The 16954-nt window shown below is 42.5% G+C and overlaps 1 protein-coding gene across 2 annotated transcripts in view; it reads right to left on the bottom strand.

The window, feature by feature from the left end:
* Window positions 1-16954, bottom strand: part of PPP2R5C (protein phosphatase 2 regulatory subunit B'gamma) — a 179711-nt gene that overhangs the window by 117774 nt on the left and 44983 nt on the right. Inside the window, exon 1 of one of the 2 annotated variants that reach the window (XM_024201470.3) lies at window positions 9359-9388. The exons of the other annotated variant lie outside the window; for it this stretch is intronic. The gene's annotated coding sequence lies outside the window, so the exon portion shown is untranslated. Of the gene's footprint in view, window positions 1-9358; window positions 9389-16954 lie in introns of those variants that run through there. 2 annotated transcript variants of the gene reach the window in all.

Below are 16954 nucleotides of genomic sequence, written 5' to 3'. Positions count from 1 at the left end.
AGGAGGGCATATCTAGTGAGGCCCCGCAAGGGTCAGTCTTGGGCCTGGTACTACTCAATATCTTCATTAATGATTTGGAAAATGGAGTAGAGCTGTGGCTTTCAACCTTTCCAGACTATTGTATTCTTTTCCGGAGTCTGATTTGTCTGCATACCCCAAGTTTCACCTCACTTAAAAACTACTTGCTTACAAAATCAGACATAAAAATACAAAAAAGTGTCACAGCACACTATTACTGAAATATTGCTTCCTTTCTCATTTACACCATATAATTATAAAATAAATCAACTGGAGTACAAATTTTGTACTTAAATTTCAGTGAATAATATATAGCACACTATAAACAAGTCATTGTCTGTATGAAATTTTAGTTTGTACTAACTTTGCTAGTGACTTTGTACTGACTTTGTTATGCAGCCTGTTGTAAAACTAGGCAAATATCTAGATGAGTTGATGTATCCCCTGGAAGACCTGTGCATACCCCAAGGGTACACATACCCCTGGATGAGAACCACTGGAGTAGAGAGTATGCTTATAAAATTTGCAGATCACACCAAGGTGGAATTGCAAGCACTTTAGATACAGATTTAAAATTCAAACTGACCTTAAATTGGAGAACTGGTCTAAATTCAACAAGATGACATTCAATAAAGACAAGTGCAAAGTACTTCACTTAGGAAGGGGGAAAAAAATCAAATGCACAACCATAAAATGGAGAATAACTGGCTAGCTGTTAGTACTGCTGAAAAGAATCTGGGGGTTATAGTGGACTACGAACTGAATAAGAGTCATTAATGTGAACCACCTGCAAATAAGGCTAATATGATTCTGGGGGTGTATTAACAGGAGCGTTGTATGTAAGACATAGCAGATAACTGTCCTGCTCTGCTCAGCACTGGGGAGGTCCCAGATGGAGTACTGTGTCTAATTCAGAAGACCACAATTTAGGAAATATGTGGACAAATTGGAAAGAGTCCAGAGGAGAGCAACAAAAATGATAAAAGTTTTAGAAAACCTGACCTCTGAGGAAAGGTTAAAAAACTGGGCATGTTTAGTCTTGAGAAAAGACGACTGAGGGGGGACCTGATAACAGTCTTCCAATATGTTAAGGGCTGTTATAAAGAAGATGATGATGAATTGTTCTCCATGTCCACTGAAGGTAGGACAAGAAGTAATAGGCTTAATTTGCAGCAAGGGAGACTTAGGTTAAATATTAGGAAAAACTTTATAACTATAAAGACAGGTTTCAGAGTAGCAGCCGTGTTAGTCTGTATCCGCAAAAAGAACATTTTTATAACTATAAAGGGTAGTTAAGATCTGGAACAGGTTTCCAAGGGAGGTCATGGAGTCCCCATCATTGGAAGCTTTTAAAAGCAAGTTGGACAAATACCTGTGAGGGATGGTCTAGGTTTACTTGGTCCTGCCACCGCACAGGAAGCTGAACTTGATGACATCTCAAGCCTCTTCCAGCCCTACATGTCTATGATTCATTGAGCTTCTGCTGAGATTCATTGCTCTGTTGTCAGTGATCACCTTAGCAGGACCAAATATGATTCTGCCAGAGAATTCTAAGGCACAGATTTACCCATAGTAATCATCCACTGCCTGACTTGATTCAGAGATAGTATCCAGCCACACATATTGCCATCATAGGTCCCATTGCCGGCCTCAGACCCGTGGAAATATGCGAATTCTTTTTTGGACTTGGCTGGTTCATCTTTTGGTTGGATCTCTGTGGTGATTACCATCTTCACCCCCAAGTATCTCAGCTAATGGAACAGAATGAAAATCCAGAATGCCCCATAGCTCTCTACCCCATGTGTTTTGTGGAGTCTTGGAGTTTTTGTAGATCGGTTTTTAAACAGTGCTCCCTTCTGTGGCTTAGTCAGCAGCAAGGATGTCAAATCTTTATAGTCCTGTTGTTCAATATGTTATTAAAGAGGAAAAGTAGGAGTACATCCTTTAGGGAGTCCAAATTTTCCTCTCTGGAGAAAGGTAATAAGAGGTACTGTCATCTTTCCTATTTGAGGAAACCCTGGAGCTCTTCCCCACTAAGTTGGATAGGTCCAACATTATGGAGGGAAAGGCGGGAATTTGATGATAACCTAACTGGTGAGGATAGACCTGCCTGCTAGGTCTTGAGCGCTGAAGAGGGCTGAGATGCTTCTGGATGTTTCCACTTGCCTCCAACAAACCATGCAGATTGAGCCTTTCCCCCTAAGCAGAGAGAAGATCTGTGGGGTGGGGGCACTGTGGCAGAGCTACCGTCTGTGGGTCTTCTCACTGTTGGAGCAGAAAGAGGCTATGAGGTGCTCTATTTGGTCATGCAGAGGAATCGTGGAAGAAGCAAGAGAGGAAGCTTGGCAAATGGACCCCTCTTTTCTCAAAATATCAATCAGAAGGATCGAGAGGGAAGGGGAGAGAGAGAATACAGTTCATTGCGGCACCAAAAATTAGTTTTAAAAATCAGGATGGTAATTGATAAGGTGGGTGTGCTGTCCTGCGCTGCTACATCCAGAAGCAGACATTCTGGAATGAGGGGAAAAAGCATGTGCCCAAGTCCCATGGACAAGTCTGAGCTACATCCAGTATTTGCAGAAAAAAGAGGCAGCCTAAATGTCTTCAATGAGGGCAGAGGTCAGATTCCAGAAATGCATTCACCTAGTGCTTTTTACACTTTTATTGAAGCCCACTGAAAATCCACTCTGACACTGAGCGCACTGCCTTCATATCACAGTGCTCCTTATTTCTATCTGCCACTGTTCCTTCTTGGTGGAATCTGGTATCAATACTCTGATACGCAAGAATCCACCAACCTCAACAGATTTCGTTTTTACAAATAAATCCACCTAGTCTGGTAGAGCCTTGTTGGCAGCTACCTCAAGTGGGAACTTATTGCCTCTCTAGTGAGCAGAGCTGGTGCTAGACATAAACAGATTGAGAAATTGCTGAGAACCCCAAGCAGCTCATGGGAGCCCTCTATTAGTATTTGTTTGGGGGGGGGGGGTGAAGAGAGATATTCCTGATTAGGGCTCCCAATGGGCTAGCACCAGCACTGCTAGTGAGTGAGGTTTGTTCAAAAGCAAGCATCCCTCCATTTTCATTTCAAAGCTTCAGATTTCTAATATATATATATATATACACACACCACTACCTCGATATAACGCGACCCGATATAACACGAATTCGGATATAATGCGGTAAAGCAGTGCTCCGGGGGGGGCAGGGCTGCGCACTCCGGTGGATCAAAGCAAGTTCAATATAAACGGGGTTTCACCTATAATGCGGTAAGATTTTTTGGCTCCCGAGGACAGTGTTATATCGAGGTAGAGGTGTATTTTATATACTGATTAGGTATCAAATTCTTGAAGTATATTTCTCGTTCCCAGGCATTTGTCTTTTTTTTTTAAAATAGAAAAAACAGTTGTCAAGGGAAGATATCGATACCCTTTGTGTCAATTTTTTCCTTCATAAGTTTGTATAGTGATTTTATCCCAGTCAATAGCTGTAATAATTGGCAATACTGGAATCCTACTTGCTAGAACAGCTGCACAATTTTTAAAGAGCTACTTCATGGATTTCCTTAAAGTCCTTCAAACTCAATTGATGGAATTTATAAATGCCACAGGACATGTGGACTTCTGGGGATCAAAAATACACAGCAAATTCCTCAAAAATTAACCTGTCATCCTGAAAAACATATTCAAAAGCACAAGTTACTGAAGGATAGATGAACTGAAAAAAGGTAACAGAAAACTGAGACAGGGAAACCAGGTACAGACAAATCCATATTTGCATGGCTGTTATGACTCAAAACAAGATTTAAAGAAAAAAATGTTTAGGCCAAATATGTACTGAATGGTCTTGTGTGGGGAGAAAGAAATGAGGAGAGATCGCTGGAGTCCAGAAAGGCCTGTACAGGAAAGGAGTGTTAACTATCATGAACAGATGCAAGTCTTTATGTCCTATTGGTTACATTTAACACTACAAACTACCGAGTTAAACTGGATACAAATCCTCCTTGCTCAGGTGCACAGTGAACTGCATAAATACCTTCAACTATCCAAACACTGGTTACCTACAGGGCTAGATTAAGCACATCCAGAGTACTAAGCAACCCCCAAATGGGACCTCCATAATTTTTTATCACTGTACCCCGCCCCCAAAGTGCAGATTCATTACCACTGCAAAGAGTTGTCTGCTGGACTAGTAGGAGGCACCATCGGTGAAAAGGACAGTTACCTGTTCCATAACTGGCGTTCTTTGAGATGTGTTGCTCCTGTCTATTCCACAGTAGGTGTGCATGCTCGCCACGTGCACCGGTGTCGGAAGTTTTTCCCTTAGCAGTACCCATAGGAGGGGAGCACCGCTGCGACCCCTGGAGTGGCGCTTCTATATCACGCTATAAGGGGAGCTGCGCACTCCCCCCACCCTCGGTTCCTTCTTGCCAGACAACTCCGACAGAGGGAAAGGAGGGCTGGATGTGGAATAGACAGGAGCAACACATCTCGAAGAACACCAGTTACGGAACGGGTAACTGTCCTTTCTTCTTCCAGTGATTGCTCCCGTGTATTCCACAGTAGGTGATTCCAAGCTATATCTGATGGAAGTGGGTAGGAGTTTAAAGGTTAGCGGGATGGAGTACCGCCCTACCAAACCCGGCGTCATCCCATGCTTGGGAGACGATTGCATAGTGCGAGGAAAAAGTGTGGACAAAGGACCACGTGGCAGCCCTAAGTATGTTCTGGATAGGGATGTGAGCAACACAGGTGGCCGACGAGGCTTGAGCTCTCGTAGAATGCGCCTTCATGATAGGCAGCGGGGGAACCCCTGCCAAGTCGTAACACATACATATGCCCGAGGTGATCCAGCGGGAAAGGCGCTGGGTGGAAACTGGGTGCCCCTTCAGACGCTCGGCCGACGCAAGGAACAGTTGCGAGGATTTCCTGAAAGGCCTGGTTCAGTCCAGGTAGAAGGCCAGCGCTCTATGTCCGTCTAGCGTGTGTAGGCGGCGTTCCTCGTTGGCGAAATGGGGCTTAGGACAGAGTACTGGTAGGAAAATGTCCTGATCCATATGGAAGGCGGAGACCACCTTCGGGAGAAAAGCAGGGTGTGGGCAAAGCTGGACCTTATCCTTGTGGAAAGCCGTATACGGGGGTTCCGAGGTCAAGGCCCTAAGCTCCGAGACCCGACAGGCTGAGGTGATAGCCACCAAAAATGCCACTTTCCATTATAGGTGGGACCAGGAACACGTGGCCAAGGGTTCAAAGGGAGGACCCGTGAGGCAGGATAACACTAGGTTCAGATCCCATTGCGGGACCAGGGCCCTGGCGTACCGGAATGCGCGATCTAGGCCCTTTAAAAAGCGGGAGGTCATTTGATGGGAAAACACAGAGTGACCTTGCACCGGAGGGTGCTATGGAGAAGATGAGTACTACTAAGGCTACTAGAAGAGCTACAGCAAGGCTGGAGCACAAAGTTTCGACTACCTTCACTGGCGGCAAGAAGGAACTGAGGGTGGGGGGGGAGAGTGCAGATTCCCTTATAGCGCGATATAGAGGCGCCACTCCAGGGGCACGCACATCTACCGTGGAATACACAGGAGCAATCACTCAAAGAAGAATTGGAACTTCCCTCCACAGACCACCATTCCTTGACTTCAGCCCAAAGAGAGGACCTAGTTGGGAGCCCTTTCACCCTTGGGGCGCTCTACACAGTTGTCATGTATGCTTTTGGCAGGCCTGGGGCAACTCGCACCATTGCTTTGGTTACACTGCTTACATTTTCAAGTCATGAGGGCTAGCAAGAGACATTACTTAAAAAACAAAAAGGTAACTTTAAGAGTGTGATATCAGCATTTGACTACAGGAGTTGGGGCCTGTGGCCAATGGTGCCAATACATTAATCCAGCCCAGCTTCCTAGCAACTACACTCTTGCACTATCATCAATATTTTATAATGAGGATTTTATGAAAGAAGGACTCCATCATGCTACCGAAGAGTTCTGACTGACGATGCTGGAGATAGAGATACAAACAAGGAAGTGATTGGCAAATTTGCCATGCTGGTAAATAAGAGATTCAAATCCATGCAAAGAAAAGTAAGATTAAATGAAAATAAGGCAAGAACATTTTTTAAATCTTTCTTTTAACGGATTCTACCCAATTTTCAATGGAAATGAATTCAGGAAATCTTGACAGTAACAGGCTAAGAGTACTTTCTCTTAACTCAGCTTCTGACTGGGTAATAAGTAAGCATTTGGTAAGGCAGCTGAACTGAAAAGGACTTGGAATCCAAACTCAGTTTTGCTTAGACCTAAAATCGTCAGTACAATTGAATATTTCTTGTGGCTGGTTGGAAAAATGTAAAACTACATGGGTTTTGTTTTTGTTTTAAATACTTTGCCTATAACTTTTTTAAAAAAATAGTGCTAAAATAAGAAATGACAATTTAAAATAAGATGATTTGATCAGTTTTCTACATGAAGCTTCCATAGTTGCCAACTTTCATCGAGAGACATCACAAGAACATAAATACGTAAAAACAGCCATACCTGGCCAAACTAAAGGCCCATCTAGCCAGTATCCTGTCTTCCGACAGTGCCCAATGCCAGGTGCCGCAGAGGGAATGAACAGAATCATCAAGAGATCCATCCCGTCGCCCATTCCCAGCTTCTGACAAACAGAGGGTAGGGATACCATCCCTGCCAATCCTGGCTAATAGCCATGGATGGACCTATCCTCCATGAATTTATCAAGTTCATTTTTGGACCCTGTTATAGTCTTGGTCTTCACAACATTCTCTGGCAAAGAGCTGAACAGGTTGACTGAGAGTTGTGTTAAGAAATACTTCCTTTTGTTTGTTTTAAACTTGCTGCCTATTAATTTCATTTGGTGACCCCTAGTTCTTTTATGAGTAAATAACGCTTCCTTATTTACTTTCTCCACACCGGTCATGATTTTATAGACTTCGATCATATCCCATCTTAGTCGTCTCTTTTCCAAGCTGAAAAGTCCCAATCTTATTAATCTCTCCTCACACGGAAGCTGTTCCATGCACCTAATCATGTTTGTTACCCTTTTCTGAACCTTTTCCACTTCTCAAAAAATATATATTGGATGGGGCAACCACATCTGCACGCAGTATTCAAGATGTGGGCAAACCATGAATTTAGAGAGGCAACATGATATTTTCTGTCTTATCTATCCCTTTCTTAATGATTCCCAACATTCTGTTAGCTTTTTTGACTCTCCGTGCATGCTGAGTGGATGTTGTCAGAGAACTATCCACAATGACTCCAAGATCTCTTTCTTGAGTGGTAACAGCTAATTTAGACCCCCATCATTTTATATGTATAGTTGGGATTATGTTTTCCAATATCCATTACTTTGCATTTATCAACATTGAATTTCATCTGCCATTTTGTTGCTTTAACAAGCTTACCAGATAAGCTCATTCAAGGTTTTATTAGTGAAATTTATTCAATAGGAGAGTTAAAATATATACATTATGGGTGATATTTTAAATCAACGTTCAGAACAATTGAGTTAGGCAGTAACTTATCAGTGATGAAGAATTTATCAGACACACTAATTCTTCCACGCAACACAAGATATTCATTTGTTGCTGCTTAATGTGCTTGGTATAAGAGAGTAAGAGAGAACTTATGTGCCACCCTGTATACACCATTTTTGTTCTAACATTATTTCATTGCTGAGAGACTAGAAGAATAACAGTTATTATATACCAAGTTAATACAATATGGATTACATGCAAAGGACAGTGTTTCAGTTGTTCCCCACAGCAACTGTATTTACTAACGTTTATGGATTAGATTTTAATTATTCCATGGTGCAATATTTTTTTCCCATTTAACATCTATCACTGCCTTAGGGAAGCAAATATTTTATTATACCGCTGTTTGGTTAAATATGTGCAGTGGAACATGGTGTAACACTGGTATTTTAACAAGTTCTTTAACCAACAAGCAATTTTATTACCCTGCAACTGAATATAATTTGGATACCAAATTACCAAACTTCACACGGAGAAGATACTGCCAAGTACTGGAGCGCCAAAATACTGAATCTACATTCTTCAGTTGATCTGTCACCCAAACCTACCCTCTCCTAATATTAAACAAGTATTTTTTGTTGATTTCTCTAATAGCGTTTGCGTTAGTTGATATATCCAACTGCTTAGAAGAGAAAAGATAGTTCCTGGAAAAAACAAAAAAAGACATTTGACTTACAAACTCCACTCACAGGATTGCTCATAGTCCCATTCATTTCACTTATACTTTGGTGAAAAGGTTTTTGTTGTTGTTGGTTCGTTTTTTGTTTGTTTTTTAAAAAAGGGGAACAGTTATCAAGACATTGATATCAAGGTCAGTTCTACCTCCCCAAAACCAAATTCCACCCATTTTCCTCCATTGTTTCAAACAGGAGCAATGTTCCCTTTAGCATACGGGGGAAAACATCTTGTCAGGTATTTATTAAAAAAAGAAAATAAAAGATTAAAAAAGTAATTTCACTTTGAGTATTGTAGTTAATGTAATACGTCTCGTTATATTTCAGAGAACTGCACAAGCTCCCTCAGTTCCTGGGCACTCCAGAAATCCTCAAGTTTTCCACTTTCTTCATTTTCAGATCATCCACTTTATCAAGGAACATTTTATTGTCTTTAATTGCTACAACGGTAGTCTCAGTTTTCAAAGGTTCTTTTTGGCAGTATCAGCATCTTTGTCAGACTTAATTTTTACTGAAGATGAAAACTACCAGAACTAACTTATTTGCTATCCAGTCATTTATAAATCCAAGTCACTGAATGCTGGTTTAACTCATTATGTGTTTCCCTATCCCAGTCTTGGCTATGAGGCAGACAAGTTGAGGCACCATCCCACAGCTCTTCACTTCCAAAGTCTTTGACCAAAGTGGACTTGGATTTTGGCATATACCTAGAATCTCAGGCTAAAAAGAAAAACAAAGTGGTCTTCAACTCAAAAAACCAATATCCTTACAGACTCGCACATGCTCAGTTTTAATGTGATTTTTAAAATTTATGCTATTAGCATAAAAAGTAACAAATCAGATGACAGTTCTCTTCACCAAAACTCAAGACAGGACTGATCAGCATGCACAGCAAGATCTTCAGCAAAAATGAGATAAAACAGACTCCAATCAGTCGTTTCACATGCAGTTATTTGACATCAAGAAAACGGCACCGTCATATGCTCAGCACTCCAAAGTTAGTCTGTATTTGCAGACACTAAAAGACTAATCAAAAGTAGGCTTCACAGCAAAGTCCATGGGCACATCTTTCAACTTGTTAACTTATTTCATCCTACCTTGATACAGACCTTTATGTGAAAGCCGGATCCATTTTTTCAAAGCCAGAAGTCCAATTTTGAGAGGTAAGTAACACTTCTAGGAATAAACTGTGAACTGTATTTGAAAATAAAAGCTGAATCACAATTGGCTTTTCTAAGCTTAGCCTAAGGTGGCCTTCGCCAGTACTATGTCAACACTGCGCTGCAGAGCAAACTAAGGTGGTGTGAATTGCAGAGCACACCAAAGTGTTGCAATCTAACTGTCCCATGTGAGTGCTGTTGGCATGAACTAAAAGGTATCTAGTTCACGTGAAGTATGTACCTTTTAGTTCACAGCAGCAGAATCCACCTGGGGCAGTTAGATTGCAACATTTTGGTGAGCTCTGCAATTCATAGCATCATAGTCTGCTCTGTGGCTCAGTGTAGACAACCTCTTTGTTAAAAGAGTAACATATTATGAGAGTCTCTTAAGACCTGAAACAACTTTCCATCCTGCTTTAAAGAAGAAAACACATACTGACATAAAATGTCTTTTTGAACCAGTACATCGTCATGATGGAAACAGACTAGATATGTTACTACCTATGCAAGACCACCACACATTGATCAAGAGATCCTGCAACACTCTAGAACAAGGCAAATAAAGAACACTCTTTTTTATTTTGTCAATTTAGGAAACACCCTTGTGATTCTCTTTAGTTTACACAGAATATTCACTGAAAAGTTAGACTTGGTAAAGAACCCTACTTGACAGGGTATAAAATTTTATCTCCCATTCAGTAAAAAATAAAATAAATAAATAAATAAAAGTTATCAAAGTAAGGTATTTAAGAGTTCTTATTTGCTCCCTAAGTAGTGTAGGGAATCAGACCATACTGCACACTTCCAACAGTTCCCTACTCTCAGTACAACATGGCTATGTTTAAAAAGTACACTTCCAGACTAAACTTGTTTGTCCCACTAAATGGCACACACTGATTTAAGCACTTCCACCTGTCTAGGCAATCAAAAAAATCCCCTGTTGAATTTGAACTAAATCTGCATAGTCTGTAATAGAACTGCAAGTGGGCACTGTAGAAACACATGCCTTAGTAAGATTAAACTATGCTAGGGAAAACAGACATACTGTAGTACAAAATCCTTTTAAGGAGTTCATTTATTTTGGCTTCTTAAATTAAACCTTAATTTACTTTCTTACTAATGTTAATGTTATTACAGTAGTTGAACAAAGGTGAAATAGGGGCATCTATTTTTTTAAAACATGTGTACCGTTTATGAAATGCCAGAGTTCTGACAGCAGTTTTATTTCAATTTATGTCCCTTGTTATCTTGGCCACTTCATTCTCCTTTCTTATCTAGTCCAGCAACCAGGAAAGTGCTAGAACAATGCTGTCCCATAGGTGCCAAGATTTACATACATTGCTCTGATCTGGGATGGGAAAAGTATGCTCTTCTCAATAGAATGCAAAAAGGAGAGTAACCAATTACTGATTTTAAAAGTATAGATTGCAGGAGACTATTTCTGCAGAAATATGGAAAAGCGTAAGTTTGATCCCCTAGTGACTTCAAAACAAAGAGACTAAGTTCACATAACTTATGACAGTTTCATATTTCTTTCTATTTCATCTGAGTGAGACAAGAGTCTTAGTTTTAGTGTAAGGGGGAAAAACAAAAAAACAGGCATAGAAACTGAGTTAATTCTAAATAATTCACATCAAAATTAATGTTTTAGTTGCTGAATCTAACTTTTTTTTTTTTTTTTTAAACTTTTGAGTTAATCTGAATGATTTTTGTCTACCTTATATTTTGGGCCCGACCAAATTCACGTTCCATTTTGGTCAATTTCACCGTCATAGGATTTTAAAAATCGTAAATTTAATTATTTTAGCTATTTAAATCTGAAATATCATGGTGTTGTAACTGTAGGGATCCTGACCCAAAAAGGAGTTTTAGGGTGGTTGCAAGGTTATTGTAAGGTGGGTTGCGGTACTGCTACCCTTACTTCTGCACTGCTTCTGGCGGCGGCGCTGCCTTCAGAGCTGGGCAGCTGGAGAGCAGTGGCTGCTGGCCGGGAGCCCAGCTCTGAAGGCAGAGTCACCGCCAGCAGCAGCGCAGAAGGATGTCATAGCATGGTATTGCCACCCTTACTTCTGCCTGCAGAGCTGGACCCTTAGTCAGCAGCTGCCACTCTCCGGCCACCCAGCTCTGAAGGCAGCAGCGCAGAAGTAAGGGTGGCATGGTATGGCATTGCCACCTTTATTTCTACGCTGCTGCTGGCGGGGCGCTACTGTCAGAGCTGGGCACCTGGCTGACAGCCACCGCTCTCCGCCGCCCAGTTCTGAAGGCAGCACAGAAGTAAGGTGGGTGAGGAGGTTGTCTCACAGCGGGCGTGAGGAGGGTCTCGTGGTGGGTGGGTGAACAGGCGAGTGGCAGGCGAGGAGGGGTCTGGTGGCGGACAGGGGGGTCTCGTGGTGGGATGTGGTGAGCAGGTGGGGCCAGAGGCAGAGCGGGGTTGAGTGTGGGCAGGCCCTGGGCAGAAGAGGCAGGACAGGGAGCTAGCCTCCCCCAAGGGAAGCTTCACCCGCCGCCCATGTCTCCACACCACCTAAAACAAAAAAATATATATAGCTTTTTACAGCCAGAGTCCAATGTGCAAAGAACAGGCATGTAATTCATAACATACGAAGATCCTCCATCAAAATTCTCACTATTTTAAGGGGAAAAAAGGCTATTTAAATTGTTTCCCCAAAACTCAATGCGACAAGACAGTAGGATTACGAAGACAAGGGGGGGGGGGGGAAATCCTAACATTTTAAAATAATCTTGTACACTGTTACTATACCAGTTATTTGGAACTAATAGATTATACAGGTTAGGACCCTACATGAAGTCAGTTATGGGAATACCACTACTAATTAATATTCTGAATTCCAGAGCAAAGCACACAATTTTAATTATATATTACACATACATATACATTGCAATAAGTTGAGAATTTAAATGCACAGAAGTGAGGATATTCAAAGTTATGTTTTCCACAGTCACAAATCAACCTCTTTCATATATTTAGCATTGTGTATTGTGCCATATATTTTAAATTTTATTGATAAATGTGTATTTGCAATATTTGTACAGTATAAAGAAAAGGTTAGTTACAATAAGAACTGTAACTTTGGATTTACTAACTCTTGCTAGTTAAACATTATGGATGAGAATTTAATGTAATTTTTTGCATTCAATTTTCTTGCTTAAAATGTAGAGAACTATGGCTGACTGTACTCTGTATAAATAACCTCAGGGTATTTGAGTGTTCAGATACATACAAGGTAGCATGTGACATTCCAGTGTCACGCACGTGCAATCTGAAGCTCAGTACCATTTTTTAAAATGGAAGGTTTTGTACTGTTCTGTATGTGAACAAGTTTTTAACCGATATAACATTTAAAAACCAATTCCAACAGGTCCTCATTTGGGATGAGCTGTTTGTGTTAGAAGGGCAAAAGTATACCTGAAAGTTTCTTAGAGCATGAAAGAGACAAGTACAGGTTACTTACCTTACAGTAACTTGAGTTCTTTGAGATGTATTTGTTCCAATAGGTGTTCCACCTTAAGATGTACACATGCCCGTGCACTCTTGATCAGAGGCTGCAAATTAGTGCTCACAGACCCACACCTGTGCAGAACACCTCAAGCGCCAAACAATGGAATATAAGCAGGCATGAGCCTGCCACCACTCAGATCCTTCTCAACCACGAAGCCAGAGACTCCACAACAGAGGGGAAGGAGGGCGGGAGGCAGAGCACCCAAAGCAACAAAAACATCTTGAAGAACTCAAGTTACTCTACACCACAAATTTACATCAGTATAACTACGTTGCTCAGGGATGTGAAAAAATCCACACCCCTGAGCAACAGTTATACTGACCTAACCCCCAGCGTAGACAGTGTTTCTCCCATCGACATAGCTACCGCCTCTTGAGGAAGTGAATTAACTATGCCAATGGGAGAAGCTCCCTTGTCAGGGTAGTAGCATCTTCACTGAAGTGCTACAGCGGTGCAGCTGCGCCACTGCAGGGTTTTAAGAATAGATCTACCCTAAGCATATGTCCCTATGGGTGCTCCACTGCAGGAGACTCCCAAGCATTAATTCAAAGAGGAGGTGGGTGCTGGGGAGGTAAATCAATAACTGTTCAGACACTGCATCACCAAAGGCAGTGTCATCTCTGAATCAGGTAAGAGGTAAATGTATAAATAGCAGACCAAGTCACAGTCCTGCAAATTTCTGCTATGAAAAAGTCTTTTAGTAGAGCCATAGACATGGATAAAGCTCTAGTGGAGTGTGCTGTCACTCTGGGGGGTGGGAGGGCTGTACCCCTGTTCTTTCATAACAGGTCAACCTGAAACTCACTTAGACAAATGCTGCATAGGAATAGGTTGGCCCTTCAAGTGATACAAATAGCCTACAAGAGGCCCTGAAGGATTTAGTCCTGTCTAAATAGAAGGTAAGCACCCATCTAACATATAGTGAATGAAAACTTGATTCCTCTCCAGAGGTTTTGGGTAGAATACAGGAAGGGGAATCTCTTGGCTTTTGTAATAGTCCCATGAGACCTTAGGGAGAAAAATGGGGATGAAGGTGTAGTACGACTTTGACCCTGGAAAAAGTGGTATATGGTGAGTCAGCCATGACTGCCCCTCAGTGTTCCCATTCTTGCTGAAGTAATGGAGACCAGGATCAAAGTTTTAGAGGAGAGATAGACAAGAGAGCAGGTGGCCATTAGTTTGAAGGGGGGCGTTCCTAAGAGCATTAAGAACCAGGTTGAGATCCAACTCGGGGGCGGAGTCCCAGACAGGCAGATACCCATCCAGGAGTTCTGTAAGTGGAAAACTATGATAGCAACCAAATGTACCCTAAAATAGACCTCACTGACAGACCTCTCACTTTTAATTCCAGCAGACAGTCCAGTATCTCAGAAAGCAGAACCTCTAAGGCTTAGGAAGATGGGAGAGAGCACCAAGAGTGAAAGTGTTTCCACTTCCGGAGGTAAGTCTTGCAGGTACAGTACTGGCTTTCTACAAAATAACTGATTGAACTGCATCCAAATATGTCAATTCCATGGTTGAGAGCCAATCAAGAGTCATGCCATGAGGTTTAGAGAGGACAGGATGGGGTGGACAAAAGACCTAAAGGTTTGTGTCAATAGGTCCTCTGTGGTAGGAAGTCACAGGTGTGCCACCTCTGAGGTGGATGAAATTTGAGTACCATACCTGTCTTGATCCAGCTAGTGCTATGAGACTAGCTCCCACTCTTTCCGTGCATAGCTTGAGAAGAGTCTTGAGGAATAATGGTACTGGTGGGTATGCATAAAGCAAAACATGAGGTCATGGAGTTATCACCAGAGAATTTAAACTGTAACTGCCCCAGTAGTGAAAAAGGCGACATTTGAATTGTCCAGGGTGGCAAAGAGATCTATTTGCGATAGACCCCAAGTCTGGTAGATGCTGTGAAAGAGTCTGAGCTCCCATCCACGGTCTTGCCAGACGTGTCCGCTCAGGAAGCGTGCAATGGTATTCTGAAGCAAGATAGATCACTGATATGTCTTTTCAATAGGAAGTACACCAGTTCTCCAGAGTCTTAGTGACTCTGCACTTAAGATGTAATACATTGATGCCCTGTTGTCTAGCAATACTCTGAGCGGCCCTGTATGTCATGAAAGAAGTACTGGCAAGCATATTGAACTTCTCTCAGCTCCAGAATGTTGATGTGATGCACTGATTCTTGCAGAGACCATTTGCCCTGAACTACATTTCCCTGCAAGTGAACGCCCCATCCTAACAGAGAAGCATCTGTTGTGAGGATCTTTGATGGTGTGGGATGCGAGAATGGGGTTTCCACACTGACCTTCTGTGGATTCTTCCACCACATAAGGGAATCCAACATGTTTTGATGCACTGTGACCCATTTGGAGGGGTTGTGTTTGTTTGGGATGTATACTGCTCTTATCCATGTCTGGAGACATCTAAAGTGTAGTCTCATGTAGGGAGTCTCAAATGTGGAGGCCAACATGTGACCCAATTGCTGAAGACAAATCCACATGGTTGTTTGTGAGCTGAACTTCAGTGCTGAGATTAGGCCAGATAGGGTGGAAAAATCTCTCTGGGTAAGTAGGCTCTTGCTGTTATGGAGTAGAAAATGGCTCCTATGAAGTTTATCTTTTGTATTGAGTTAGTATAGATTTTATGTATCAGAGGGGTAGCCGTGTTAGTCTGGATCTGTAAAAAGCAACAAAGAGTCCTGTGGCACCTTATAGACTAATAGACGTATTGGAGCATAAGCTTTCGTGGGTGAATACCCACTTCGTCGGACCAAGTATTACTAAATCATCTTTTTGTGCAGGCACAGATTCCCAATGATTGCAGCACAGGCCTGGAATCCTTGAGAGTAGTCTGTATGCTCACTATAGAGCTTGGGTCATTCACAGGAGAGATCCTTGACCATGGACTATATTTCTCTCAGAAGATCTGTGCCCTCGTCGAGGATCGCACGGAATTTTTTAGGGTAACCTTCCGGGAGGGCATGCCCCATCCCCCAGCTAAGTACCCGATGGGACTAACAAAACTCTAACAACTGGTAAGGGCTAACTAACTCAACTAATTATGTACACTAACTTTACAAGAACTCTAATTCATATGAACAAAGCCTAAACAATGCTAGTAAGAGCAGCGAACATTCCGTGCACCATCACTAGCGGAATAGGAACTAACTTCCGGCGGAAGTAGGAACTAACCAGAGGCTGCCAGAGTCGCTCCCCTATGGATACTGCTCAGGGAAAAACTTCTGTCACCGGTGCTTGTGGCGAGCACACACACCTAACGTGGAATGGACATGAGCAAGCACTCGAAGAACTGCGCAGTTGAAGCGCTGTAAAAAAAAAAAAAAAATTAAAAAAAAAACCACCCCAATGAGAGGCGTACAGCTTTCTGTACCGGGGGTACAGAGCCACAGTGCCAGTGTAGACACCCTGGCCCATTATAGTGCTGCGATTGATCTCCGGGAGGTGTCCCACAATGCCTGTTCTCACCAATCTGGTCATCAATTTGAATTCTATTGCCCTGCCCTCAGGTGGCCAACTGTGAGCCCCACCCCTTAAATTCCTTGGGAATTTTGAAAGTCCCCATCCTGTTTGCTCGGGGATGCATGCAGTGGTCTCAGCACATCTTTCCAAGTGACGGCTCGTCTGCTCCACAAACCAGGCGATCCCCCGCTTGGAGCAATGCCAAGCTGCTGGACCTCATCAGCATTTGGGAAGAGGAGGCTGTCCAGTCCCAACTGCGCTCCAGCCGTAGGAATTACGATACCTACGTACAGATTTCATGACACATAACAGAAAGGGGCCATGACCGGGACACACTGCAGTGCAGGGTCAAAGTGAAGGAGCTACAGAACACCTACCACAAGGTGCAGGAGGCAAACCACCGCTCCAGTGCTGCACCCACAAGCTGCCAGTTCTACAAAGAGCTGGACGCGCTATTTGGTGGTGACCCCACCTCCACTGCGAAGGCCACTGTGGATACTTCGGTGGCTCACGTGCCAGTCGAGAGTAGACCGAGCCAGGAGGAGGAAATC

Source organism: Terrapene carolina, unplaced genomic scaffold (assembly GCF_002925995.2).
Source record: "Terrapene carolina triunguis isolate 2854851 unplaced genomic scaffold, T_m_triunguis-2.0 Scaffold96, whole genome shotgun sequence".
In the NCBI taxonomy this organism is placed as follows: domain Eukaryota; kingdom Metazoa; phylum Chordata; order Testudines; family Emydidae; genus Terrapene; species Terrapene triunguis.
Note: the sequence above shows the minus strand (reverse complement) of the source record. Positions and strands in the feature narration are given on the sequence as shown.